We start from the raw sequence: 22,910 nt of genomic DNA on the forward strand, positions 1-22,910 counted from the left end.
CGAGTTACTGTTTATGTGGAGTTTGCACATTCTCCCTGTGCCTGCAAAGAATAGCACAGGCTACATACATCTTTAAACCGTATATTGTAATAAGTTAGTGCAGTAAATGTCACACTTTAACACTACAGCCACTGACTAGAGCACTGTACCTTTCACCAAGATCTTCACCAGAAAGCGCGCGAGCTGACTGACCACGTGATGTCGATGCGGAATTCTAGTTCTCTCCAAGATATTCCCCTCCCGGTTTGAAATTAATTTCCTTCTAAATGTAGACTAACAATTCCACACTCAAGCTCAGTCTCAAGGCTTGCAGAGGGGATTACATTCCTGCTTTAGCTGAATACACTGAGGGTGCATTTGGTAAACAGAAGCATCCTGAGGCTGGGATTTGCTGTTCAGCTGGGGCCAGAGATGGTTTCCCATAACAGTGAACGGGAGCTCGCTTTATAAAGAAAGGGGCACTATTCACTAATTGTGTTGCAGCGAAATTGCGCTTCATATACAAACCTTTCCTGGATAACTGCCTGTGTATTAAATAGAGGATCAAAAGTGAATGACCAAAGCGAATACAGTAGTTCCTATTTTACATGTTCCGATGTTTAAACATACTAAAGGGTATGAACACTGTGTGGGGAAAACTGAATTGAGGAGATTATCACCATGAGTTAGAATGGAGGATGATCAGTATGTTGAATGACCTACTCCTTTCCCGAAGTTTCTGTGCAGTCTGTGGGAAAGCTCTGTAAATGTTGCCACTAGCTCTCAGATGTTAAGAAGGAGGTCTCTGCAGGGTCAATATGATAGTGTTTCGCGATCCAACACTGAGGCTGGTACCGGGTGATCTGTACGGTTTTATTCTTTAAGACCTCAGAGCAGTTTGATACAATAGAGTGCCTTGCTTGGCTGTTTCGGAGACCATTGAAGAGTCTATCATATGTCTGTGTGTCTGGAGTCAGATTTCGGCCAGACCAGGAAAGCAGGGGAGATTCACTTCCTGAAAATACATTAAGGAAGGAAATTGGTGTTTATAATTAACATTGGCTTCAAGGTCACTGTTATTGACTCCAGGATTTACATTTCGATATTTTATTAATGACAAATTCCACAAGCTGACAGACCATTAGACTGGTCTGTATTAGTAATCCAGTGATATTTCCACAATAGCACCATCTCCACATGGGGACCTATCTGAAACTACACTGACCTCATTATTTCTGTGTTGCTTGACAGCTCTGTCAAAAAGAACTCCCACCACTGTGACTATCGCAATGGGACTCAGGGTGTGGTAAATGGTCAGACTGTAGTTATTCCCTTGTTATGGGATTGGACATAATTGAGTAATTATCCACATTGCTAGGGAGATGTCAGAGTTGGAGTTGGAATGAAACAGCTTCCCCAGGGACATGTCTTGTTGTGCAGCACAAGTCTTCAGTCCAATTGCAGGAATGGTGTCAGGGTGCATTGCCTTTGATGTATCTACTATTTTCAGCTGTTTCTTCATGTCACATACAGTGATTCAGATTGATTAAAGACTGGCATCTGTGATTTTGCGGGCAGCATGTCGAGGGTGAGGTGGATCATTGACTCAACACTTCTGGATGAGGACAGTGCAGATAATACAACCATGTATTTTACACTGATGTACATGGCTGTCCCGTTATTTCGGATGGCGGTATTTATGGAGTCCTCTCCTCCAGTGAATTGTTTAATAGTCCATCGACATTTATGTCTGGATGTGGCAGCACAACAGAACTTTGATCTGACCAGTTCGTCTTGGCATTATTTTGCCCTCTGTATCAGATGTTAGTCCTGCTGTTTCGAATGTAACCAGTCAAGTGCGGTAGCTTTAATGGGTTGTCATCAGGTTTAGGTACACATGGTTCCGACCCTATCATGTTCACCCACACTCGTCGCTGAACCAGCTTGATGGTAATGGTAGGCTGAGGGATTATCCTGGCGAAAATGTTCCAGATTGTAGTCGAATACAATTCTGCTGCAGCTGTGATTCTACCGCACCACATGAATGCCTACTTTGAGCTCCAATATGTTCAGTTCAATTCGACTGAGTATCCACCAGTTCACACCAAGATCCAGTCACTCATCAGCCCTGTGGTGAGGCGAAGAAATTGAGGACTGCAGATGCTGGAGATCAGAGCTGAAAATGTGTTGCTGGAAAAGCGCAACAGGTCAGGCAACTTCAAAGGAACAGGAGAATCGCCGTTTCGGGCATGAGCCCTTCTTCAGGAATGGTAATACTTCTGATGTGGTAGCACTTCCAATTTTCTATCTCATTCTGCTCAGGGTCTCTGCCTGGTGTCACGCTTTCAATTTGTTACTTTACTGAAACCCATTAACATATGCATCTGAATATTTTCCATTCCCCCAATGCCATCTTCTGTGTTTGATGTGAATGTGTTCCCCTCTGTTTCTCTCCATGAACATTATTAAGAGCTCTGCAGTGTCAGTGATGCCAGCCTTAGGCAGTTTCAGCTCAAGGAATCTGTGCACCTTGCATTATAGGTCACTTCCCAGTGCATGGCATCGCGTGTTAGACAGGGCGTTTGAGCAGCTTTAACACACGTCCGTGGAACTTGTTCAAAAACAGAAATTGCTGACGAAACTCAGCAGGTCTTGCAGCATCTTGCGGAGTGCAAGAAGAGTTAATCTTTCAGGGCCAGTGACCCTTCCTCAAAGCTCCCATTTTCTCCAGCAATTTTTTGCACGTTCATTTCCAGTATCCATAGTTGTTCGTTTAATTGAAAACTTATTCTGAGCCTATTCATTTCTAGAGAAACTTAACAGGTCTGGTATCATCTGCAGAGACAGAGAAACAGAGTTAGCATTTCAAGTCCAGTATGACCGTTCTTCAGAACTAAAAAGGATTGGAAAATGAGCTTTATAATCCCTTGACAGATGTGGGGAGCGTGTTGACGTGTAAAAGAGGATGTGGCAAAAGATAAACATGCTTTTAATAGTGTTGAACGAGGCGATCATGGGAAATAGCTTTAAATTAAGATGAGAATGGGGAAAAGGGGTTTTCTGTATTGAGTGAACGATAAAGAAGATACAACCACACAACGTTATAGAAGGCCAGGAGGGAGAATGTACAGCAAGTGGAGAACAGTAATAATTGGGTCAGACTGTGAAGTTATGAAATTGTACATTAACCCCTCCAGGCTGTAACGTACGAAAGTGTAAAGTGAGTTGTTAGTCGAGCTTGGTTTTTGCTTCCTTAGAACATTGCAGCAGCCCAGGACCAAAATGTTAGCATTAGACCAAGATAGGTTATTGAAATAGGAAGCAATGAAAAGGTCAGGGTTACTTCTACAGACAGAGTGGGAGTGTTCCTCAAAGCAATCTCTGTTTGGTCTCGCCACTATAGAGAGACTGGATTGTGAGCAACAATGACAGGAGACAAGATTGAATGTTTACAAGTGAAATGTTGCTTCACCTGAAAGATATGTTTGGGGCCTTGGACAGTGAGGAGGGAAGAGCTAAATGGACAAGTGTTGCAGCTTCTGAAATTGCATGGGATGGTGCCATGGGGAAGTGGGGAAGTATCTGGGGTGATGGAGGGTGACACAGAGGGAACGGTCCCTGTGAAATACTGACAGTAGGCGGGAGGGGAAGATGTGTTTGATGGTGCTGTCCTGCTGGAGATGGTGGAAAATGGCGTAAGATGATTATGTGAATGTGGATTCTAGTGCAGGAGGAAGTGTGGATAAGGAGGAAACTATCATTATTCTGGGGTGGGGGGACGGATTGAGGGCAACACCGCGGGAGATGGGACAGTCACAGCTGAATGCCCTGTCCACCAGAGTTAGAGGATTTCTGGTTTGAAGGAAACGGAGGTCACTTTAGATGCAGCTCACAGGAATGTGGCATCATCAAACAGAAATAACCGAGTTGGAGAAACTTGGAGAATGGAGTCATCCTCCGCTGATCATGTGTTCACCCACATGCAGAAGTTCCAACTGAATGATTGAAAAGAACCAGGCATCTAAATTGTGGATTTCTGCATCACATCTGGTCTGAAGCGGAATGTGAAAATAGACCCAGAGGAAGGTCAGTGAGTATACATGAGCAGACATTCACGAAGATGTCCCAAACCGCTCAGTAATTATTGTTTCTGTTCAAAAAGAAGAACTCTATAAGAAGGTGAACCACCCATGGTTGACAAAATCTCTCAAGGATACCATTGATGAGCATTAGTGGAGGGCCAGATTTATAATGTTTATTTCAGAGACCATAAGTAGATGTTAGGCAAGAATTTCAGCTGTGCTTCCTGATTTACCCCACACCCCAGAAAACCCTGCTATTGCTGTTCCATCCTCTTCCCTGTTCGTCTCCCTTCCTGATTCCATTTTCACCCTCTCCAATTACAGAGTACATTCTCTCACATTACGGTCGCTACCCACTTCACATGAAACTCTTTGATCAAGCCTACCTATTCTGCAGTAAAATCAAGCTGCATTTTGTGCTGCCAATTGGCCTCTGGTCTCAGTGTGACTCGGCCTCTCCATTCATGCTGGTGTACACCTTCCACTCACATCTCATTCTGGAAAGTTTCCTTCTTGGAGTAAACCTTATTGAAAACACCTCTCCCCTTTTGAACTGAATTCACACTGTGATCCAAATTTCAACAAGTATACTCAGCCTTCATCTCACTCTGCTAAAGGCTGACAGTGTGGTACAAGAATTCACCTTCTTATATGGTTCAGGCCAGTGATGCGCTTTCACTGTAGAGATCATCACCCCATTTGGACAAAGCAATTCAGGTGTTTGACCTCTTATTGGTACTCGTAGGAGTTTCCTGCAGCCTTTGTATTGTAACATGAAGAAAAACAAATCACAGTATGAAGCTTGGGCTGACTGTTTTTTATCTGTCATTTGAATACTGTTCGTAAAGTTAGTGTCAGAGAGTGTGTAGTAGGTTGAAGGATGATATTGTGTAAGTTTATTAAACCATGGATAGAGTGAATAGCCAAGGTCTTTTCCACAGGATGGGCGGGGGGGGGGGGGAAGGGTGTTCAACCATAGAAGACATAGGTTGAAGGCGAATGAAGGAAGATTTGAAATGGACGAAGGGTCAATATTTTCACACAGAGGTTGATGTGCGTAGATGGAATGAGCTGTCAGAGGAAGAGTTTGAGATGCAAGTACAGCGACAACATTTTAAACTCATTAGGACAAACATATGAATGGGAAAAGTTTAGAGACATATAGACAAATACATTCAGATGGGATTAGCTTAATTTGGAAAACCTGGCCAGCATGGACACGTTGGACCAAAGGGTCTGTTTGTGTGCTATATGACTGTATGTATCTAGAAAGCGAGGAAAAGGGGAGAAAAGACATGATGTAGTAAATTGGCAAGAAATACAAAAACAAGCAGCACGAGCTTTTCCGAGCATATAAAAATGTTCAAGATGAGTGTGTGACCTTAGATCGAAATTAAGTCAGGAAAGTATGCTGAGGATAATTGGAGGGTTTGACTGAAGAGTTGGCTACAGGGAACAGACAGATAATATACACTCATGTTTTACATCTTTCCTCACAGGGGAAGGCACAGTAAGTATTTCAATGATGTAAACCAAATGGTAATAGGAGGGAATTTCTTGCACCATATCAACAAAAGGAACAAGGATTTTTCTAACAGGTAAGAGTAAGAGTAGACAGGCCAGCAGTAATTCACAGCTGGTTTTAAAATAAATGGTCACAGTCTTGGGGTCATGTCGCCCTCTCTATCAGATGTTAGTTCTGCTGTTTATTAATATAAGCAGTAAGTGCGGTAGCTTGAATGGATTGTCATCAGGTTTCGGGACAGATGGTTCTGACAGTGGCATGTTCACCCACACTCATCACTGAACCGGAGATCGGCTTCATGGTAATGGTAGACTGAGAGATTATATTGTGGTTGAATATAATTCTAATGCTGCTGCTGCTACTACAACTGCTATCATGTGCAGCATCAAATAATTGTCCGGTTTGAGCTGCAATATCTGCCATACAATTCTGCTGCCTATCCTCATTCACATGGGGACCCGGTCACCCTTCTCCCCTGTACACAGTGCCCTATCCCGGTTTCTGATGTGGGAACGCTTCCTTTTATTTAATTCTCATCCTGTTAGGGTATCTTCATGATGCCATGCCTCCAATGTGTCACATTCCTCAAAACCATTTATTGTTTTCATTTGAATCTTTCTCCCTCTTCTGTTTAAAGCGAATGTGTTTCCCTCTGTTTCTTTCCATGACCATGATTAAGAGCTCTGTAGTGTCGGTGATGACAGCCTTATGGAGTTTCAGAACAAATGAATTTGTATACCTTGCGTTATCATTCCCTTCCCGGTGTATGGCGCTCTGTGTTGGACAGGGCATGTGAGCAGCTTTGACACACATGTTTGAAACTTGTTTAAAAATAGAAATTGCTGAAGACTCTGTCAGCATTTGTGGAGTGAAAGCAGAGTTAATCTTTCGGGTTCTGTGACTGTTCGTCAAAGTACCCAGTAAGTCTAACAATTTTTGTTTTTGTTTCAGATTTCCTGTATCCAATGAACTTTGCTATACAGAAAATGTGTTCTGTAACTTTTCATTTTTGAAGGAACTCAGTGGGTCTGGCAACATCTGCAGAGACAGAGAAACAATGTTAATGTTTCAAGTCCAGTGTAAATCTTCTTCAGAAGTGTAAATGATTGGAAAGTGATCGTTTTGGTATCTTGACAGAGGTGGGAAAGAGTGTTTGGAGGCCCAGTGTGAAAGACAAATGGGCTTTAAATTGTGGTGAAAGAAACACAGATTTCTAATGGGTGTAAATTAATGTGCAAATATTACAAATTGATTTTCTCTGTTGAATGCAACATAAACAAGACACGATCTTAGGGATCCCAGGAGGAAGACGTTACGGAAAATGGAGAACAGCCAGAATGGGTTCATGCTGTGAATTTATGGAATTGAATAATAACTCCTACAGACTGTAACGTATCAAAGTGTAAAGTGAGGTGTTAACCGAGCTTGGGTTGTGCTTCATTTGAACATTGTAGCAGACTGCATTTTCTTCGAATCCCGAAGGTGTGGAAATAGACCCTTCGGCCAAACGGGTCTATACTGACCCTGCAAAGAGTATGTGAACCAATCCCATTCTCTACCCTAATACTATACATAGACCTTTGACTATTGCACCTAACCTCAACATCTCTGAACACAATCGGTAATTCAGCATGGCCAGTTCACCTAATTTGCACAACTTTGAACTGTGGCAGGAAACTCGTGCATCCAGCGGAAATCGAACCCAGTTCTCTGATGCTATGAGGCAGCAGTGCAAACCACTGAGCCACCGTGCCATCCAGGACCGAAATAATATAAGGCCACAAGCCTATACGAGCAGACGTGAAGCCATTTGGACCATTAAGTATGCTCCGCCATTCGATAAGGACTGATAGGTTTTCTACCCCATTTCCCTGCTTCCTCTCAGTAACCTTTGATTCCCTTGTCCATCAAGAACTTATCTGCCTCTGTTTTAACGAAACTAAATAGAACATTGAACATAGAAAAGTACAGCACAGAACAGGCCCTTTGGCCCACGATGTTGTCCCGAGAATTAATCCTAATGTAAAATATAATAGCTTAACCTATGCCCCCCTCAACTCACTGCTATCCAAGTGCATGTCCAGCAGTCGCTTAAATGTCCCCAATGACTCTGCTTCCACCACCACAGCTGGCAATGCATTCCATGCATTCACAACTCTCTGCGTAAAGAACCTACGTCTGACGTCTCCCTTAGACATTCCTCCTAATACCATGAAACTGTGACTTATCGTACTAGTCAATCCTGCCCTGGGAAAAGTCTCTGGGTATTGATTCTATCTGTTCCTTTCATTATTTTGTAGATCTTGATCAGCTCTCCTCCCTACTCCTTGTCTCCAAAGAGAAATGTTCAAGCTTGTTCAACCGTTCTTCATAAAGCAAGCCCTCCAGTCCAGGCAGCATCCTGGTAAAACTTCTTTGTAACCTCTCCAAAGTCTCTGTAACTTTCCTATAAAACTTCACGGCTCTTAAACTCGATCCCCCTGTTAATGAGAGCCAAAACAGCATATGCTTTCTTGACACACTATCCACTTGGGTGGCAAATTTGAGGAATCTATGGACCTGCACACCCAAATCTCTCTCTTCCTCCAGACTGCCAAGAATCCTGTATTTAATGCTATATGCAGGAGTCGAATTTGACCTTCCAAAATGCATCACTTCGCATTTATCCAGGTTGAACTCAATCTGCCATTTCTCAGCCCAGCTCTGCATTCTCTCTGTGTCGCGCTGCAGCTTATTGAAAACCTCTATACTATCGATGACACCTTCAACCGTTGTGTCATTAGCAAATTTATTAATCGACCCCACAACCTCAACATCCAAGTCATTTATAAAACCTACAAATAACAGAGGCCCAAGAAAAGAGTCCTGTGGGATCCCACTCAATACAGTCATCCAAGCAGAATACTTTCCATCTACAACAACTGCCAGCCAGCCAATTCTGAATCCAGATAGCCAAATGTCCCTCTATCGCATACTTCCTGACATTATGAATTAGCCTTGCATGGGGAACCCTATCAAATGCCTAGCTGAAGTCCACATGCACCACATCCACTGCTCAATCATTGTCGACCGGACGTGACACCTCCTTAAACAACTCAATAAGATTTTTGAGGCATGACCTGCACCTCACAAAGCCATACTGACTGTTTTTAATCACACAATGCTTTGCCAAATAGTCATAAATCCTATCCCTCAGAATTTTTCCAAACTTTGCTGACCACAGACATAAGACTGACTGGTCTCTAATTGCCAGGGATTTCCCTATTACCCTTCGTGAAATAAGGAACAACATTCGCCTCCTTCCAATCCTCCGGTACGACTCCCGTGGAGAGTGAGGAGGCAAATATCCTCGCCAGTGGCTTCGCGACCTCCTTTCTTGCTTCCTGGAGCAGTCTCGGATAAATCTGCTCTGGCCCTGAGGACCTATCCATCTGAATGTTTTCCAGAATTGCTAGCACATCAACTTCATCAATCTTGATCTGGTCAAGACTGATCTGTCCCAGCTCCTCTAAATTTTTATTTACGACAAGTTCCCTTTCCTTGTTGCAAATCGAAGCAAAAAACTCATTTAGAGCTTCCCCTATCTACTCAGACTCCACGCATAAGTTCCCTACGCTATCCCTGATTGGCCCTATCTTCTCCCTGGTTATTCCCTTATTCCTTACGTATGCGGAAAATGCCTTTGTATTTCCAAACTTTGCTGACCACAGACGTAAGACTGACTGCTCTCTAATTACCAAGGATATCCCAATTACCTTTCTTGAAATGAGCATCAACATTCAACTGCTTCCAATCCTCCGGTGCGACTCCTTCTTGCCAAGCCTTTTTCGTTCCCACCATGACTCGCCTCAGTCCATTTCTGGGGTCTTTCTAGCAAGCCTGAAATACTCTAACGCTGTGCGCGATCCTTGCTTCCTCCATCTTACGTAAGCAGCCTGCTTCCTTTTGACGAGACGTTCCTCTGTTCGCGTCATCCAAGGTTCCTTAATCTTACACCTTCTTACCTGTCTCAGAGGAATAAATTTGGATATCACTCGCAACAACTGCTCCTTAACCAGTCTGCACATGTCTGCTGTGCCCATTCTGTGGGACAATTGCTCCCAGTATGTACTTCCCAACTCCTGTCTGATAGCATCATAATTTTCTTTTCCTCAATGAAATATCTTCCCTTTGGAAACTGCTCCTTTCATTCTCCCAGACTATGCCACATGTGAGGCAGTTGTGATCACTTTCATCAAAGTGCTCTCCCACAGTGACTTCTGACACCTGTCCTGGCTCGTTGCCGAGCACCAAATCCAAAGTGGCCTCTCCCCTCATCGGTCTGTCTACCCTTTGAGCAAGGAAACCCTCCTGAACACATGTGACAAAAACGACTTCATCCACACCATCTGCACTTTGGAGGTTCCAGTCGCTATTGGGAAAGTTGAAATCACCCATAACAACAGCCCTGTTACTATTGTATTTTTCCAGAATCTGCCCGCCTATGAGCTCTTCAATCTCTCTACTGCTATCAGGTGGTCTGTAGAAAAGCCCTAAATGCGGTGAATCTTCTCTTGCTGTTCCTAACTTGCACCCATACTGACTCAGTAGACAATCCTTCCTCAACAACCTTTGTTTCTATAGCTGTGACGCACTCTCTGATTAGCAATGCTACACCCCCTCCTCATTTTCCACCTACCCTGTTCTTTTTTTAGATTAGATTAGATTACTTACAGTGTGGAAACAGGCCCTTCGGCCCAACAAGTCCACTCCAACCCTCCATAGTGCAACACACCCAGAACCATTCCCCTTCATTTACCCCTTAATCTAACACAATTCACCTAATCTGCACATTTTTGGATTATGAGAGGAAACCGGAGCACCCGGAGGAAACCCACGGGAAAATTTGCCAATACCACACAGACAGTTCCCTGAGGTGGGAATTGAACCCTCGTCTCTGGCACTGTGTGGCAGCGGTTCTAACCAATGTGACACCATGCCGCACCGAAACATTTTTAAATGTTCTAAACCTTGGTATATCAAGCAACCATCCCTGCCCCTGTGAAACCTACCTCTGTTATGGTCACGACATCGTAGCCCCAAGTACTGATCCATGCTCTAAGTTCGTCACTCTTATTTTGGACATTCCTTGCATTAAAGCAGATGCACTTTAACTGATCCCTTTGCTTAATCGCGTGCGAAACATTCCTGATAGATTCAATATACCCTGTCACTATATGATGTGCAAATAACCCCCTCTCAGACATGTGGTCTGATTCCTACCCCCTGCTAAACTAATTTGAACCCGCCAGAATCACACAAGCAAACCTCCCAGTCAGGTCATTTGGGCCTATCCAGTTCAGGTGCAACACGTCCGACATGTGCAGGTCCAACCTTACTCAGAAGATATCCCGATGGTCTCGGAATCTGAAGCCTTCCCTCCTGCTCCAGCCTCGCAGCCACGTGTAAGGCTGCATTCGCTGACTGTTCCTCATCTCACTCGCTCGTGGCACTGGCAGCAATCCTGAAATCACTACTCTACTCGTCTTGGTCTTCAGCTTCCAAACTAACTCTCTGTAGTAACTTTTCAGATCCTCAGTCCCTTTCCTGGCTATATCGTTGGTGCCAAATGATCTGGTTTCCACAGCCTTCTGTGGTAAGGAATTCCACAATTTCACCACTCTCTCGCTAAAGATGTTTCATCTTATCTCCGTTCTAATGGGTTTTGCCTTTCGTCTAAGCCTGTGTCCTCCTGCCAGTGCAAATGTCCTCCCAATTTTGTCTGTATCCAGGTCATTCAGTATTCTGTAAGTTTCAATTGGATCCCCCTCATCCTTCTAATCTTCATCGAATATAAACTCAGAGTTCTCCAACGTTCCTCATGTGTTAAGTTTTTCATTTCTGGTGAACCTTCTCTTGACACACACCAAGGCTAATACATCCTTCCTGAGGTATGAGGCACAAAATACTGGAAATGTGGTCTTACCAGAGCCTTATAAAGCCTCATAATCCCCACCATTATATCCTACTCCTCTCAAGATGAATGACAACATGCCTTCTAAACTAATGACTCAACCTGTAAGTTTTTCTAAGACGATTCCCGCGCTTGGAATCCCAAGTCACGTTGTTACTCAGATTTCTGAATTTTTTCCCATTTAGTAAATAGTCCATGCCTGTATTCTTCATACGAAAGTACATGATCTCACACTCTCCCACATTGTATTCCATCTGCTACTCCTTTTCCCATTCTCCTAAACTGCCGAAATCTTTCTGTAGGCTCCCTGCCTCCTCAATACTACATGCCCCTCCACCTATCTTTGCCTCATCTGCAAACGTCGCCAGAATGCCTTCTGCCCCGCCACACAGATCAATAACCTCTAAAGTGAAATGTTGTGGTCCCAACATTGAGTCTTGTCGAAAACTGCTAGTCACAGGCTGTCGTACTGAGAGAGACAATTTTATCCTCACTCTGCATCCTGCCAGAGAGCCAGCCTTTTATCCAAGCAAGTACCTGCCTCTGGCTCCATGGGTCCTTATCTGACTCTGCAGCCTCCTATGTAGTACAATATGAGAGGCCTTCCGGAAGCTCAGATAGGTAACTCTCTCTGACCCCTGCCGTCGTTTCCTCCTCAAAGAATTCTCATTATCTTGAGAGCAATGTAGGTTATTGAAATGGGGAGCAATCAGAAGGTCAGTGTCATCCCTACAGACAGAGAGGAGATGTTCATCAAATCAGTTTCTGTTTGGCTCACAGATGTAAAGGAGACTGCATTGTGAGCAGAAATGACAGGACAATGGATTGTAAGGGTACAACTGAAATGCTGCTTCACCTGAAAGGTGTGTTTAGTGCCTTGGACAGTGAGGAGGGAAGAGGTGAATGGACAAATGTTGCAGCTTCGCATTTACATGGAAAGTTACCATGGGGGTGTGGGGGAGTGATTAGCGTGATGGAGGGTGCTACAGAAGGTTTGGTCCCTTGAAACACTGACAGTGGACGGGAATGGAAGATGTGTTTGATGGTGCTGTCCTGCTGGAGGTGGTGGGTGTGGTGGAGGATGATTCTGTGAATGTGGATTCCAGTGCAGTAGGAAGTGAGGGCAAAGGGAGGTCTATCATTGTTCTGGGAAGGAGGGGACGCAGTGAGGGCAGAAGTGATGGAGATGGGACAGACATAGCTGAAGGCTCCGTCCATCAGAGTGAGGGGATTTATCGTTTGAGAGAAAAGGATGACAAGTAGGAAGCTTCCCAAAGGCATGTGGCATCATCAAACAGAAATGACAGAGCCAGGGAAACTGGGAGAATGGAGTCACCATCAGCTGATCATGTGGTCAGCCACATATGTAGGTTCCCACAGAATGATTCAAAAGAGTCAGGCATTGCAAATGCAGATTTATGTCATATACCTGGTCAAATATGGAGTGTGAAAATAGACACAGGTGAAGGTCAGCAGATGTGTATGTGGGGGTTGGGGTGGGTACATTTAAGCAGGTACTGCTTAATAACGCTCAGTAATGATTGACTCTGGTCAAAATAAGGTGATAAGATGATGTGAAGATGAACTACCCACGATGCAGAAAGTATGTGAATGATACTAATAAATCACAAACTAAAGAATTCAGATTGATAAGCTCTAGCGTCGCCAAATTTGGAAAGTTTACTTTTGGAACCAGAAGCAGATTGTATAAAACAAAATACAAAGAAAATCATTCCAAAACTGGCAAGAAATATGAAAAGAAAGTAACCGCAAGAGTTTTCCCATATCGAATACAAAACGTTCATTATGTGTGTGCGACCCTTGGAATAAAGGCAGGAAAGAATATCCGAGACACCTGGAGGAAGTGACTGGGGATTTGGTTTCAGGGAACAGGCAGAGAATTCAAAACAGTATTTTACATCGTTCCTCACAGGGGAAGGCACGAAAAGAGTTTCAATATTATAAACAAAATTGTAGTCAGATGAAAGTTTTGCATTGTCTCTAACAAAACGAACAAGGATTTTCTCAAACATAAAAGACCAAGGGTAAACAGCTCATCAGCAATTCATAGCTTGTTCTAATAGAAGTGGTTACAGAGTGATTGTGGCACTGATTGAAATATTCCATAACCCTCAGGAGTGTTCCAGTGAAACTGGCAAAACTCCAATGTGGCGCCCGTCTTCAAGAAGAGAATGAGAATTCAAGCATTTAGGTGCTCCCTTTGCCTGAATAGTGGAGCATATTTGAGAGGCTTAATGGCCTCATGATGCACTTTCATCCTGAGTGATTTGTTAAAAAAGGAAAACTCTGCTTCTTCCTCTGATGCGTTATATACTAGGGGATGAACATTTTGCTAATGTTGAATTATTTTGAAAATTATCTGAAACATTGTACAAACGACATCTTCCAGAGAATTCTAGAAACAGCACTCGTAAGAACATTTTATAACCATGTTGGGATATTGCGCAGGTGAGAGAGAGAGAGAAGGTGCAGCTTTGCAGTGGTGAGAGTGATGGAGCCTTATTCTGGGGAAGGCGCTGACAGATATACGGTGAGTGTGAGAGAGTAGAGAGAATACGGTAACCCTTATCCTGAAAGAGCGGGGAAGGTTATCGATGCTTTTCCTGTATTGTTAGACTTTTCTCCGGACCGCAGATACTGCACTGAACTGGGTGGTATGCTCAGACCATGATCGGTGGATCTCGTGGTGCGGCTCCCTCTGGGAAGAGAATGGTCCTCCCCTGTACTAGACCATGCCCCTGTCGACACGCTGTGGTGTAATTGCCCCTTATCTGCTATGCTCGGGTAAACTATGCAGGGCAGCTCCAAACTGAGAAAGCTCAACCGTGTGCCCTTTGGCCTTTTAATGATGGCAGCAGTACCAGGGATCACTGAATATCCAGGGGCATCCGGGAGATGGTGTGTACCTCCAGCCATGATGGGTGGGAGAATTGGGCTGACATTGAATGAGAGGGGCAACATGGGGTGGATAGATAATGAGGTGAGTTCGATAAGATAACACGAGGAAACTAGCTCTGCCTCGTGCAGACATTCCTTCTGTCACACTCAATGAAAATGGCACTGAGACAAATTATTGTTCTATTCAGCCCAATGAGTCGAAGATTCTCCTGATCCTACACCCAGTTACAAACCAGCAGGACAAATGTTTTTCCAAAACTCTCCATCATCTTAAATTACACCAATATCCTGCTCACTCATCATTCCTGGAAACAGTGGCCTATGTTGCAAGATGCTATCGAAATGTTTTCATTTCACAATTTCTAAACCTACCATCAGAACTTTCTGTGAAATTCTTTCTCAATCTCCCCCTCGCTTTTAGCCAAGGTCCTCCGATTTGTTGGTATTTAAACTGATGCCCCCGCCATCTCTCTCTGGCAGTGAGTTTCACACCCACAGCACTCCTCTGTCATGCCACAATGTAGATACGGAGCTGTAAATGGAGGGGATCTGCATATCCTTTCACGTCTAGCATGAGCTGCAAGTTTTCCCACGCTGAACAGTGATCTAACACAGTGTTACTCAGCAATGCAGTGATTGGTGTACACAGCTGTGTATACTGGGAAGGTAACTGCTCCAGATTAATGGATAAATTCACTGCTATTCACTGCACAGCTCCCCATTCTGCACAGATATCCAGTCCGTATAGAACAATGCTTTTGTTCAGCGCCCTGTGCTGAACAGATCATCTAGTCCAAGTTTATAGATCAGTGCACTGTTGGACAGGTAAGTAGTGAACTGCTGAACTCTAAACAATCTTCGATCCTGGACGAATTGCTGAGCTGTACACTAGCCTGGTCTACGCAGTGCTTCATGCTTAGCAGGTATCTCATCTGGGCTTATACATGTCCGGGCTGGATCTGAGAGGTGGATTGATTATCCGATATAATTCCTGACATGATTATCACTCCTCCATCTCGGTCCATTCCGCTAGTAAATGTGAGGCGCTGTGTTTGAGATAGAATTTACTTGGTCAAAATATTCGACATTAAGCAAAACATAATTTATTCGAACAGTGTCAACAAAAGACAACAAAAGGAAGAGGAACTTGAAATAACTTAATTCTGTTGGAAAACTTAGCAGAATAATAATTTATTTAACAGCTATACAGTAACTGCTCCAATATGGTATCGTCCAATAAGCACACAAATGTCAAAAAAACAAATGCAGGAAACAGATTGTCTCACATGCAATTCTCCAATCCAGGAGGAAAGAACATCAAAAAGCAATTCCGAGAGAAATCACAGAGAGAGTGTGTAGCAGCCGGGAGAGATTTCCTGTCTTCCAACCCTGCTGAGACCCCAGCAATAACTGGCGAAAGGTAAAACTAAGAATCCTGGTTCAGTGAGAGTTTGACCATCACTCCACAGGACCAGGCCGCGGCTGCAGGAACACAAGGAATGGACTGTATCGACATTGTCTATGGCTCTGTAGGTGTCTCTCAAAAATGGCTCAACCCACCTCAGCGTTAAATGCTGGACAGACAAAAGTCAACGTTAAACATAAATAAATAAAACGAAAAGATGCAGCAGGCCTGGTGATCAGACACAGACGGCCTCGGGAGCGCAGCAATTCCTACACTGCCAAAACACAGCAGAATCATTGACCTTGTGAAGAGAAAGAATTATCTGGCTCCCTCACCTCTATATTTACAACTGGAGATATGCCATAAGACCAATAATCTGCGATGTCAAAATCCCACTCTCACCAAGTATTATTGTGATATATCAGAGTTGCCGTGAAATGGGTTAACGTTAGCTGTTTGTTCAGTGACTGTGATTAATATCAATCTCCTTGGACATAACTGGGTCACTGGAGGATTTCCCTCTTCTATAATTAGGGACTTCGTTCAACTTGTTATGCCATAGTATTCGGGGCATAGTCAAACTCAACAAGATTGGGATCAGCAGCTACAGAGAAAGAGAGAGAAATCAGAACCTGAGAACATTTGAATGTTCCACCAATGGATTTGAATTTGAGAACATTAGATTGGAATGTTCCAACAATGGATAAGAATCTGAGAACATTAGACTGGAATGTTCCAACAATGGATAAGAATCTGAGAACATTAGACTGGAATGTTCCAATAATAGACAGGACTTTATCCTGGGGTCTTTCCTGGCTTTCTCAGGATTGGCTTTGGTTAGAGTTGCGGATACGAGCCGTACTAATCATTTTTCAAGCTGGGTACTATCCCATCCTCGCAATTGTTGGTGTTCCTGGTAAGTCTAACTATGTCGATTCTATAAATGATGCTGAATGTTTTGCTACTCTGGTTGATTATATTTAACAAATACATAAACTTTTAGTCACAAACGTTACTTCCTTGTTATGCATTTCCAAACTACTTACTCACAAACATCTGAGAAGGAACAAGACTCTTGGGAACTTTGAGTCCCTTTTTACCTTGATCTGTTTTATGTCTCCATATTCTCTCTGTGATCAAACCTGCTGACACCCACATTCATAATATCCCCAATCTACAGCTCTGCCTGAGCTCTGTTGCTGACTTCGCCATCATCTACCCCTTCGTTAACGACAGATTTTATGGCTCTAATTCTCTTCTGACATCTCTTCCAGTTACAAATAGTTTGACCAAAAACTTGTTCTTATCTCTACAGTTACTTCACAACAGGCACTCTCAAACAGAGTAATATTGTCACTGGCTGTGTAACTCAGAGGCACGGGTTATGACTCCAAAAGCATTGCCTGAAATCCTACCACAGTCGAAGACTAAATTTAAATTCCAATGACAAAAATTAGAATGAAACCTAATTTCACTCATGGCAACCATAAACCATCAGGATCTCTTTTCTTATTTTATTGATAACCTTTGGTAAAGAAACCTAACATTTTTGCTCTGTCTGAACTAAGTGTCACCTCAGACCCACAACAATCTGGTTGACTCCGTATTGACTTGAGAAATGGCCGCGTGGTCAAGGGCAGTTAGGATGGACAACAAATGCTGCCCTTGCCAGTGATGCTGGCATCCCGCGAAACAACAACATTAAAGGTGATATAACCAAGGGAATGCGGATGCTGGCGATCTGAAATAAAATTCTCCACCATCTGAAAGAATGTTGGAGAATCTCAGCAGGTATGCCAGTCTGGCAGGAGAAACACAAATAGCGTTTCGAGTTCAGTGAACCTATCAAAACTGAATGCAACTGAGAAATAATATTATTATACCAGGGATGGTTGGAAGGGTTAGCGGGACTTTTGTGTTGAGTGGATGATGTCCAGCAAGAGTGAGAGAAAGAGAGAGAGAGAGAGAGAAAGGAAAAGCAAGCAAAATGATTGCTGAAGATGGACTGGAAGGAAAAAAGAATGGGAAGTTATTCTAACAATTCCTATTTTCACATATTCCTGAATATCATATTTATTACGGGATGTCCCTGCTTACCGTGAGTTATGTTCCTCTATCTCTCGTCTCTGAGTGTGGTGATCAACCCATCAGCAATACATATAGTCCCTGAGATATAGGGAAACGTAATGTTCCATTGTCAACTGCTTTTTTGGAGAGAGGAACTGTTACTATGAGACTGCCTGGAGATGTAAGAGCTTTCTCAGCCACAAAGCGAAACTGAGGAGACCGAGGCATTTTCAACACTGGGTGAATGCACTGTGGGTGTGGGGAATTGACTTGCTGCTGTCCTCTAGAAAGTCAGTGGAGGTTCTGTGGATGGTGTTCTCAGGATTGTGATGTCAGCTACTGGGTTCATTCAGGGAACCCCGAGGGTCTGGGGATCCCACTCTGAATATTGCATTTACAGTGTGTCCGGTCGATGGTAAACAAATGGAGCTGCGAATACAAAGAAGGGAAGCTGTGTAAACAGAGAGGAGCACGGCACTGTACTATACTCTCTGGAATTTCCAGGGACATTTGTCTCAGGTCCACCCATTCAGGTGTAAATTATAAAACCAGCTTGTCTCAAAATTGAGGTTGTCACTGAGCTGTATCCCCTCCTTCATTATAACCTGTAGTCTCATGCCAGGGACAGGACTGTGCTGACACTCACGATGAATTAAACAGGATTGATTGTGAAACTTTGCAGGCAGCAGTGGGTAATATATCCACCATCTTTGGAGTGCAGTCCTCCAATGTATTCACGAGCTGACTGAAGCCATCTGCCTGCTGAGAGAAATGCATTGGTTCCCTCTCCACAGAGGAAGGTACAGAAACTAATTTCCAGAAATATTGGGGAACAGAGTGACTGGTAAAAATGGGAAACTGCAGTAGATCAGAATTAATGAAGAGTATGTTATTGAAAATCTAATTGGGTTGAAGTTTCATAAGTTGCTGCATCTGATGAGCTACATCCCAGAGTGATTGAGATGAGAACAGAGCTAATGAAATAATTACTGTTTATTCTTCAAAGCTAGTCAGATTCTGGAAAGGATGCTGCAGACTGAAAAACAACTATTGTAAACTTAAATATTTAAAACAGGATAGAGAGGGAAAACAGAAAACTAAATAGCTTGATGTCAGCTGCGAGAAGAAAATATTGGAACCTTTGAGAAGGAACGTGACAACTAGAAACTTGGAGAATAATGATATGATTTGATACATTCGACCGAAATTCAGGAAAGAGAAATGATCTTTGATAAACCTGTTTGTGGAGAATATTCGCTGTGACATCGACAGTTGAGAACCATTGGGAATGGAGTATTTGTATTTTTGGAAGACGTTTCACATGTTTGAATACAGGTGAACGTGGAATGTTAGAGTCCATGGGTAGGTAGGGGTGGAATATATACCACATGGATTAAAAATTGGGTAATGGAGATACGAGAAGAATACTGGTTTTAATGTGGACTGAAGGTTTTATGGGTGGCAGCAGGATCAGTGTTTGGGCAACAGCTGTTCACAAGATATAAAAATGATTCAGATGTGAACAACAAATATCATCATGTACATTTATATTTATTAAATGGTAGAGAGGTTGGCGAGTGCTTTTGTTGAAAAGGACCTGGATATCCTTGGTCATAAGTCACTGACACAATTCATACAGGGGCAGGAAGTAAATGATATGTGTCTATTCATGCAAAATGATTGAAGTAACAAAGTTAGGATATCTTTCCCACTGATCGTGTTTTGTTAAGAGAGTATTTGGTGCATTGTGTAAAGATTTGGTCTGTTTTATAAATAATGATCCCTTTGTCAGTGAGAGAGTGCAACGTATTTTGACCAGACTAAACACTTGCATGATGTTACCATGAGGAGAGAGTGCAGTAACTATGTTTAATCTGTAGCGCTGTGAGAGAATAAGAAGTTGAAGCTTGATGGGTATGGACAGAAACTCATTATGTCCCAAACAGTTTAATAGGGTGAACATTTCATATTTTTCATTGGATGTTTGATTCACGACAGTTTACATGCATCTGAAGAGCCCCCATGTCGATTGACAGAGAGGTACAGGCTCTGAATGAACTCTGAACACTTTAATGTACAGTTACTGTGTGACACTGCATTGAATGTCACTTTGTACGCAAGCCTGTCAGCAGACAAAATACCTTCATTCTGAAACAGTTCATTATTCCCCAACGGCTTCTCACCTCCACGGAGACCATGGGTCTGCCTTCTTGGAGATGGAAGATAATTTGGAGAATGGCTAATAAAAGTTAGCTTCATTCCGACTTCCAGAAAACCATGTTAAAGTAACACATATGTACCATGAGTAATGAAGCCATGTGGATCAATTTGGAGCAGTCTGTCTGTGCAGCCCCTGCTCCATTTGTTTGTGATGTTGGAGCATTTCTTACACCTTCCTGGTACTATGTTAGTGGTTTGGCAATCTGAATAACCTCTTCCTGTTCCTTTGTAATCGACTCCGGGTGTGAAATGTCTCTTTCTGATCCCATGTACGTCACGTGTGGGAGAGAGTCTTCCTATGCAATAGGCAGGAGGGACTGAATGGTCTATCCCTCTTCTTGCTCAGTAGTTTTGAAGGGATGAATGGCTTCCCCACATTCTTGTGAAACCAGACTGACGTGCCGAACGAACCCCTTTTTCTGTGGAAATGTACAGTGCTGTTACATAAACGTTACCCAGACTTTAACAGCATGATCTTCAATGTTGTCCACGTCTTGTTGCACATGGTCACAAACTGTTTCAAGAGCTGAAGAGGGACAAGTTGTTCTGAAAATTTTGTAAACTTCAGTGAATGCCCTCCCCCTTCACCCACCCCACCCCACCCCCCCTCCCACAACCCGCAGCTCCAGGGTCCCAGGTTAAATTCCAGCCTTGGACAACGGTCTGTGTGAAGTTTACACATTCCCCACTTGTCTGCATGAGTGTGCTCATGTTTCCTCCTGCTCACGCTTCCAACTATCCCTGATACAATAATATTATTTCTCAGTTACATTCAGTTTTGATAGGCTCACTGAACTCGAAAGGTTAATTGTGTTTCTTCTGACAGACTGCCATACCTGCTGAGATTCTCTAACATTCTTTCAGGCAGTGGATAATTTTATTTCAGATCACCAGCATCGACATTTCCTTGGTTATTTCACCTTTAATATTGTTTTTTCGCGGGATGCCAGCATCACTGGCAAGGGCAGCATTTGTTGTCCATCCTAACTACCCTTGACCACGCGGCCATTTGTCAAGGCAATATGGAGCCAACCACATTGTTGTGCATCTGAGGTGTCACTCAGTTCAGACAGGGCAAAAATGTTATGGTTCTTTACCAAAGGTTATCAATAACATAAGAAAAGGAATCCTGATGGTTTATGGTTGCCATGAGTGATGTGCAGAGGTCAGGTGAATTGGCCATGCTAAAGTGTCCATTATGTTCGGTGCATCAGTCAGAGAGAAATATGTCTGGGTGGGTTACTCTTCGGAGGGTCGGTGTGGACTGGTTGGGCCGAAGGGCCTGTTTTCACACCGTAGGGAACCTAATCTGCTCAGTTTGTACTCAATGTGCCGAGTAGCCTCCTTCCACACTGTAGACAATCTATGATGACAAACTGGAGATGCCTGGCCTGAGGAAGCTACACTGACGATCTCCTGCAGATGTGTCCCACGGCTGAGATGATTGATGCCCACCAACGATAATCATCTTCCCTTGTGCCGTGAATGACTCCAAACAGTGGAGAGGTCACAATTAATTCTCATAAAGTGTGATTTTGTTCAGGTTCCAAGATGTCATCCTCAGTCAAATACTGGCTTGAGTTCAGGGTCAGTTTCTCTTACCTGAGCCCCTGTGTTCCCTCTTTTGTTCATATCAGTCAGCCATGGTGCAGAAGCAGAGAACGTTTTCTTCAATCAGAGGGTAGTGAATGTCAGGAATTCTCTTACACAGAGAGTTAAGGGAGCTAGATCACCGAAAGGGACCAGTGGTGTCCCGCAGGGATAAGTCCTCGGACCTTTGCTCTTTGTTACTTTTATAAATGACTTGGATATGAGAGTTGAAGAGTGGGCTAGTCAGTCTGCCGATGACACAAAGGTGGTTGGAGTGGTACAGAATGTGGAGGGCTATTGTAGGTTGCAACGGGACATTAATAGGATGCAGAGCTGGGCTGGGAAGTGGCAGATGGAGTTCAAACTGAAGTGATTCACCTTTGCAAGCTCGAACGTGAATGCTGAATACATGGTCAAAGGCAGGATTCTTGGCAGTGTGGAGGAACAGGGATCTTGTAATCCGTGTCCACAAATCCCTCAAAGTTGCTACCCAAGTTGATCGGGTTGTTAAGAAGGCGTATGGTGTGTTGGCTATCAGTTGCAGGGGAACTATGAATCTTCACCCGTAGGTCTCTTTTTTCAGCAACATTCCCCAGGGCAAAACCTCACAAATATATAATTAAACACCATCTGCCAGTCCTTGGCTCATTGATGGTCAAGGATCCCGTTATAATCTGAGATAATCTTCTTCACTGGCCACTGCACCAGTTTGCTTATGGTATCCGTAAACTTAATAACCATGTCTCCGATAATCACATCAAAGTTGTTTATATCCGTGATGAAAAGTAGTGAGCTCAGCACTGATTCTTTCAACACACCGCTGGCCACAGGTCTTCAGTCTGGAAAACAATCCATTGCCTTCAATTCAAGTTTGTTTCCAATTGGTTAGCTTTTCCCAGATTACATATAACTTAATTTAGTAATCTGTCTCCGATGGGGAACCTTATTAAATGCCTTGCTGAAGTCTGTGTAAACAACGTACAACACAGTGTCTTCTTCAATATTCTTTGTCACCTCTGCATAATACTCAATCACATTAATTGGACATGATTTCCATCACACAAAATCCATACTGACGATCCCTAATCAGTCGTTATCTTTCTAAACAGGTGTAAATCCTATCACTCAGAATCCCCTCCAACGAACTCCTCGACACTGACGTTTAAGTCG

This window comes from Chiloscyllium punctatum, chromosome 27, assembly GCF_047496795.1.
Source record: "Chiloscyllium punctatum isolate Juve2018m chromosome 27, sChiPun1.3, whole genome shotgun sequence".
Classification (NCBI taxonomy): Eukaryota; Metazoa; Chordata; class Chondrichthyes; order Orectolobiformes; family Hemiscylliidae; genus Chiloscyllium; species Chiloscyllium punctatum.